Source organism: Macrotis lagotis, chromosome 4 (assembly GCF_037893015.1).
Source record: "Macrotis lagotis isolate mMagLag1 chromosome 4, bilby.v1.9.chrom.fasta, whole genome shotgun sequence".
NCBI lineage: Eukaryota > Metazoa > Chordata > Mammalia > Peramelemorphia > Peramelidae > Macrotis > Macrotis lagotis.
In genome coordinates this window covers 219186541-219194416 of record NC_133661.1, presented here as the reverse complement: position 1 = coordinate 219194416, position 7876 = coordinate 219186541, and the positions used below count along the sequence as shown (strand labels likewise).

At 36.1% G+C, this 7876-nt stretch overlaps 1 pseudogene; it reads left to right on the top strand.

The window, feature by feature from the left end:
- Window positions 1–2177: 2177 nt before the first annotated feature.
- Window positions 2178–3871, top strand: LOC141520311 (DET1 homolog pseudogene; annotated as a pseudogene).
- Window positions 3872–7876: the final 4005 nt, after the last annotated feature.

Here is a 7876-nt window from a genome sequence, read left to right as displayed (position 1 = left end):
AAATCCAAATATGGAAGTCCTCAGAAATAAAGAAAGAATAGCCCAATGCCAAAGAGAAAAGTGTACCCAGGTGGAAAAATAGCCCTGCTGATTCCAGTTTTCTTTTCTCAGGTTTAAGTAGTAGGCCAAAATATTCCATGCAAAGAATGAAATTCAGAAATGAACTATTTCTAAGAATGTTTGCCATGCTTTTGTTCAAGGATTACATTATGGTGGTTGATGCTTCTTTATAGTCTAAATTTATGGCATTTCTATACTCCAAATTTGTAAAAAAAAATCAAAGGCATTTATATTTTTGCAACTAGATCTGTTATAACTAGTTGATGACTATGCAGAAGGAGCATAGTGATCACTTTTGTGCTTGGAGTGATGGAGAACCATGCTAAGAGCCATTTACTGCAAATTATAAACGGCTGTGGAAAATTTCTTGAACTAAGCAGAATTACCTGATTAAAGAGAGGAAAAAAATTAAACAGAAGAAAGGACTCTGATACCAAACACTGAAATACAATTCAATCCACTTTCTAAATCTAAAATAATGTGATTTTTCAGATACAGTGATTAAATCTGAACAACAACAACAACAAAAAGAATTGAAACCATTTGACCAGGAACTACAACTAATACCTTGTAATTAGGCAAGTAGGAGTCATTTATCTTCCATTAATAAAGTGATCCTGTAGTTATTGTTTTGGAAAGTTACTTGAGAAGATTTGGTGAAGTAGGGGTGCATCAAGAGAAGTAAGATACATTTTGATTGTTCCCAGAGTAAGAGAAATGCATCAATAATTATTAGTAATGAAAGACCCTTAAGATTAGATCAAGTTCAATTGTCAGAGAAAATGGATCCATTGACATAAGGACTATATATTTGTTAAACAAAATTGTAATAAATTGATGAATCTATGTCTATTCACCCAGTCTATATAGTCTATTCAACCGCTATATTTGTAGGAAATATAAGACTTTTTAAAGGGGATTATCATTTAATTTGATCCTTAAAATGGACTACTTATAAGAAGGGCAGATTAATTTACTTATTTCTGAGATGAAACCCCTAGAAGTCTGTAGGTAGACAGAAAGAAAGAAACGAAGAAAATGAAGGAAATGAAGGAAAGAAAGAAAGAAAAAATGAAGAAAGAAAGAAAGGAAGAAAAAGAATAAAGGAAGGAAGGAAGAAACAAACGAAAGAAAAGACCATTTAATTCAACATTGCTATTTTGTTAGGATAAGCATAAAATACTAGATGATTATTTCATTATATACTTTCATGAAAATGTGTTTCCCCCATTCCACATATTCTTCTTCAACTGAGCATTTGTAATCAATAATAATAATTCACATTTATATAGTTTGTTACAGTTTCCCCAAATTTCTTTATTATTTTATTATTCTTTATTATTTATTTAAAGATGAAATATGGTTTCCTGACTCATAGATCCCAGAAACTGACTGAGTTAGAACTCAAATCAAGAGATTTTAACTTCAGATCTAGTCCAACTCTTTATATTCATTAAATTGATAACTATTTAATAACTTCCTACCAAGTGTCAGACACTGTAATTGGTGCCAGGGATACAGATCCCAATGATGGAGTCTAAGAATATATACCATTAGAATATATACAAGTTGAAGTCAGGGACCTTTTATTTTTTCCCCTTGCAAAATGATATAATGGATAGAGTACTGGTTCAGTAAATAGGAAGAAGAGTTTAAACATGGCATAAGATATTTTAATAACTGAATAACCCTGGACAAGACATTTAACTTCTCCTTGCATCAATTTGACTCATTTGTAAAATAAGGATATTAATAGATCTACCTCCCAGAGTTGTTGGGAAGATAAAAAGAGATAATATTTGCAAAGTTCTTCGTAAACCTTAAAGTATTATACAAATGCTAGCTACTGATGGTGCTATTATTATTACTACAATGATGATGATAATAACATATTATAATTTTTATGAAATTATTATCATTAATCTATTACTATTATCTTAAGCAATTTACACAACTCCTGGGCAGAAAGATAGTGCTTCATAAAAGTTTGTCATGTGGCAACATGGTTCTGGCAGCAGCAGTTGCAATTGTGTTGGGCCAAAGTGGCCCACCTCATCTGGTATGAACTTGATGCATCAGGTTTGAAGTGTGGGGAGTCACAGAAATAAGAAGCTGCGATGATGGATTATGATGTACCAACAATCAAACCCTGAAGAAATGTTATCCATCACTTGGAGCATCAGTGCATCAGTTCTAGCAAAGTTGGTATCCATTGTCACCAGGTTTGAGTAATCCACCAGAATATCTTTTCCAATTTTAGTGAAAATATTCACCTAGTAGGTGTTACTTTATTGACTTTTCTTAAATCTGGCATCACTGGAGATTTGAGTACCAGGCTAGGAAGCAGGGGAGGATCTACTTCAGGGTTATGAGGGTGAAATTTTGGCCAATGGAAATGACTAGAGGTAATTCAACATCCAAGGCCAACTCTTTGAATGCTGCTTCATCTTATTGCCTATCTCTGATATAACTGCTAATGGTGAACAGCTAAATGGTGAGTGTAGCTTCTTCACAGATGACTGCCATTGTGCTATTGTGGGTTTAGCTGCCTACCATGCTGAAGAGCTTCACACTCCTTTTTATGAAGTATATCATGCCAGTAAATCAGTGATACCAAATTCTTGCTCCCCTTTAGAGATCTATTCCCTTCATATCATTGATCTTCACAATGGCAGGCTGTGTGACAATCGCATGTTCAAATAACATGATCTTCTTTCTCAAACAAGGGCTACATGTATATAAAAACATTCTAGCCAGCAGATCATTTACAATAACAGACCATTCATGTCTTTCAGGTTATTTCTGTAGGCATCTTTATTGATGTGCATATCATTGATCAATTCTGCTATGAGCATGACCTGCTCACCCTATCAACCATTTTGCCTGAGGTGCAATGAGACAGTCAAATGGGCATGACCAGTCCTTACAAGAAGCCCTTCTTAATGGACCTGCTGTGGGTATATTTGTGGAGCTGAGCAAAGCAGGATGGTAGTACCATAGCCAAGAAATACTTCTTGTCAAATACTTCTTCCAGTATTTTGAACAGCTATGAAAGTTGTAGATGTGGAAGATGCAACTCCTACATGAAAAAAATCACCCTTTTATCAAGTACACTAGTGAGAATGTAGTGATACTATGTGTAATAGCTTTCCTTCCTTGTTGTGTACAATATGGTGACAATAGAGGTGAAAGGAGTGCTTGAGAACACCTCGGATGAGGTATTGGAGTTCTTTAAGAATTTCTATGATCTCTTCTGCAATGCCACACAATGATGTCATCCAATTTCCCTGTTCACCTTCTAGCAACAACTTTGTGAGGCAGTTCCAGAGCTGGTTTAAAGACACTATTATAAATGTAAAGAATTGGGGCATATGGAGGCATACAGTCACTGCTTGGTCAGCTCCCTATAGCATCCAGTCATACAGTGGCAATCCCTACTTTGATTAATCTCTCTTCAATTATGATGATAAGTGGATGTCAGTCATGGAGTGACCCAAGACTAGTGGGGCTCACCAGATTAGATTTTATGCCCATGATTCTGGTCTGTTCAAGTTTGAGATCCAGGGAAGGTGTGCTAGGTCACCCTATCAATCACACCAGCCCACTCCTGGCACCTTTACCTTCCATTCTTTTGCCATTTCATTGCAAAAGATCAAAGCTGAATATGTTGCCAATTTCCACATGGGATATGGCTGCACATAAGATGATGCCCAAAGGCTGACCAAAATCAAATTGTCTTGTCTTTTAAGATACACTCCCTTCCCATCCCTGCAGATTAGAAAGCAGATTCTTTCAGGTGCCAGCATCATTCCTTTGGAACCAAGGTCTAGGTTGGTAAACTTTAGTTGGTCTCTAGTCACTTAAAACATGAGTCAGAAGAGGGGAGATGAATACTTACTTTAGTATCCAAGTAAGGGATATAACTTACTCTAAAAACAAAACAAAACAAAATACAATCTAGCTATCAAATTATTTAAATGTCTCCTACTCTATTCACAAGAGATCACCCAGGATTAATTCCTTTAATTATTTTGAGTGGGGGAGTTCTGTGTGAATATATTTATGTTGAGTAAACCTATCCCACTATTGTCACCTCTTTCCTCTTTTCCTGACAATGACAATATTTGTACTTTGTTCTCAAAGAAGACCTGATGTCAGGAAGCTGATATCATGACAGGATTATTTTTAAAGGATTTTTACTGAGGGTTATGCTGTGCTAAGTCACTAGTGTCACCTTCCCCTCCAGAGCCATCTGAGTTCAATGACCAGATATGAAATAGTATGATGGAAAATGACCCTGAATGTGAGACGATCAGGGTTAAGTGACTCGTCCAAGGACACAAAGTTAGTAAGTGGATTTGAACTCCAGTCCTTCTGACTCTAAGACTAGTGCTCTATCCTCTAACTGCCCAATGAAGCCTAAAGTAGAGCAATTAGTTGCCATAGTGCCCTGACCTCATAGCTGATTAAGATCCCCTTCATTCCCTTTCATTTAACCAAAACCCAAGGCTATTTTTTTAAATTAAACATAGACATATTTTCTTGCTTATTTAAAAAAAAGTTTGTTGACTGACTGATTGACCTTGGGCAAGTGTTTTAACTTCTCTTTGCCTTACTTTTCTTATATTTCAAATGAAGGGATCATGCTAACAGATACTTTAATTCTTACCATTCTCCTTATCTAGGGCCCTATAATCCCCAAAGAGCATACATTTTGTTTAGATTACATTTCTATTTTGAATTAGAAACCAATTGCAAGTAAGCAGTGAGATATTTGGAAATGATGGTAATTATCCTTCCTGCCTTATTTATTCCTACTAGTAATATTTTGCCTCTTACCAGAGTGATAACTGTTCCTGTAATATCTTCTATCACAATGAAGAAATTGAGGAATGATTTTTAGAAGCTGTGCTTCTTTTGTCCAAATCTGAGTCAATTAAAAAATAAAAGCAAGCCAACCATATGATGGCCAAGTTTTTAATAAACATTTCAGAGATAGAAAAATATTGGAGTGTATTTTTCTGGGTGCAGTACTGGTCCTGTTTAAAGTTAGACCATGACAAGCTTGGAAAACATCCAGTGGTGAAAACTGAAAAGGTTGTGAAGTTAACTAAACCCAAACCAAAGCCCTACAAATGTACCCTTTTTTTTTTTTGGCTGGGAAATAAATTGGAAATCATGAAAAACTGATTTAGAATATTAAGTGAACTTAAGTTATGCTACAATAAAGTTGAGGGGAATTCTTAAAATTGTTATTGCCTATGTGAATGCTGAGAATGACTCACTACAGAGAAGAATAGCCAAGATGGCCCAGTGTTAGGGACTGTTGTATGCGGGAGCACTGTAAATTATCTTCACCTGGTGTCCTTGAGCACTAGAGTCCTATTTTACTAAGTGCCATGGGATTAGAGACTGGAAAGGATATTTAGGCACTGGTATTTGGTTCAATAAATGGAGACCTTGGAGATCTTGGTGTATAGGGAGAAGCTCATCTTCCTTGTCTTCCGCCCCTCCAACACTCACCTGGGGAGGATTGAGGGATTCCAGAAGGTGACTCAACATATGTCATCCAGAAAAGGGACTCAACAGTCCAGTGACTAGAGTCCTAGACTTGGTGTCAGTTTGATGTCAGTTTGACTCTGTCTATAGACAGTTGTGTTGTGACATTTGACAAGTCATTCAATACTCTTAGTCTCACTTTTCTCTAGAAAAAATAGGGACAGTGCTAATATCTGTCTGGGTTATCATGATGATCAAATGATATAATATATGTAAAGAACTTTGCAAACCTCAAAATTTCATATAAATTCTACTTGTGATGATGATGTTGAGGAGGAGGATGGTCTGTCATTTCTCCTTGTCTTCAAAGACCTGAGTCTTGTGGTCAGAGGGGTCTGGTATCCCTGAAGAAATTCTCAAGATACAAGAATACTGAACATTCTGATGAAAACAGTGTGATATAGATGAGAAAAGGATGGAGAGAGAGAGAGAGAGAGAGAGAGAGAGAGAGAGAGAGAGTTAGATCTAATTCTTATACTAGAATTTTGTTAAAAGATCTCAATTATAATCATAGTTCCATAGTTTGCTTCCTGTTGGACTAAGAATAAGGGGTCAGGGGCGGCTAGGTGGTACAGTGGATAGAGCACCAGCCATGGAGTCAGGAGTACATGAGTTCAAATCTGACCTCAGACAATGATTCCCTAGTTGTGTGACCTTGGGCAAGCTACTTACCCCATTGCCTTGCAAAAACCTTAAAAAAAAAAAGAATAAGGATGTCAGTCCTGATGATGTCAGAGAGACTTTCCAAATCCATTTTTTAAAAATCAGTGAAATCCTTCATTTTCCTCCCTGGGAAACAATTCCTTTATGGTATTTAGAACCTAATACTTATGCATATTTTTGGGAAAAAAATAAGAGCTGTTTGAGTTGAAATCATCCAATATATCAATTTCAAGATGAGAACTGAATTAAGTGCTCTTGATAATTTCTAAAGGTAATCTAGAGTAGAGGTTCTTAATTTTTTTGGGGGGGTGTCATAGAATCATTGGGTAGTATGCTGAAACTTATGGACTTCTCCAAATAATAGTTTAATGCATTAAAAAAAAACATTGATTCACAAAGGAAATCAATTACTTTAAAATACAGCTATCAAAATGAATTACACGTTAAAAACCCCTGAAGAATAAATAGATAACAGAAAATGACGGTTTCCTCCTTGTGATTACTTTCCTCAGCCCAATCCCCTTCCAAAATATCATTTAATTTTTCAGTCCACTGAAACTGGTCAGAGTTATTTTGTTTCCACAAGTCAGAGATTTATAAATTAGAAGCCTCTTTTCATATTTCTTGTTTTAGTATCAGACACATGTTGCCTAGTGACTCAGAGATAGATGTATAATCACCAAATCCTGCTGCAGTTGACCATTACTGAAATACATATATGATAGCCTCTGGGTGTGTGGTACACAATTATAATCTTTGCTCTGGGGAGGTTGAAGATGGTAGATTGCTGGAGTCTAGAAACTCTGTGCTACAATACAATATGTTCAGCCAGTTCAGGTGTCTACCTTAAGTTCTGTACAAATATGCTGAACACCTGAGAATTGGAGGAACACCAGCTTGCCTATGGAGGAGTGAACCAGCTCAGGCAGGAAACAGAGCAGGTAAAAACTGTTGTTCTGATCAGCAATGGGGTCAGGCCTATGAATGACCATAATTGAGGGAGACCCAGTCTCTAAATAAAACAAAACAAAACAAAACATGAACCTTGAACCCTATCTAGCTCTTCTCTTCCATGTACATAATAAATTTGATAAATTGTAATTGGCTTCTTCATACTTAATGTTAAGAAATAGGATAAACTGTGGACTTAGAATAAATTTAAAACAATTCCACTCAATCCATTAGAAATGAGAAGAAAAAATGTGTTTCATTTAAAAAAAGGAAAATAAAACAGTAACTGTGTTAAACTGTTAGAATTACTTTTAGCTTAACAAATTATCTCTGGAAGTACCAAGATGAGATGAGATATCACAGAATTTTAGGATTTCTGAATTACATGAGACCTTGAGTGATTTAGTCTAACATACCTGAACAAGAGTTCTTTTGGAGAAAAGTTTTGTAAATCTTTTGTTTGTATTGTTAAGGGAATCTTCCTTCTTCCTTTATCATGTAATTCAGGCCACACCTGAGGGTCTGACCTTTAACCTGAGTTGGATTGCATTGTCTTCTGGTGGGACAGCAGGCTCTGGAAGCATGTCCAAGGCTATCCAAAAGGCAAAATTTCCAATGTAAGACTTGGGTCACTCAGGTCACC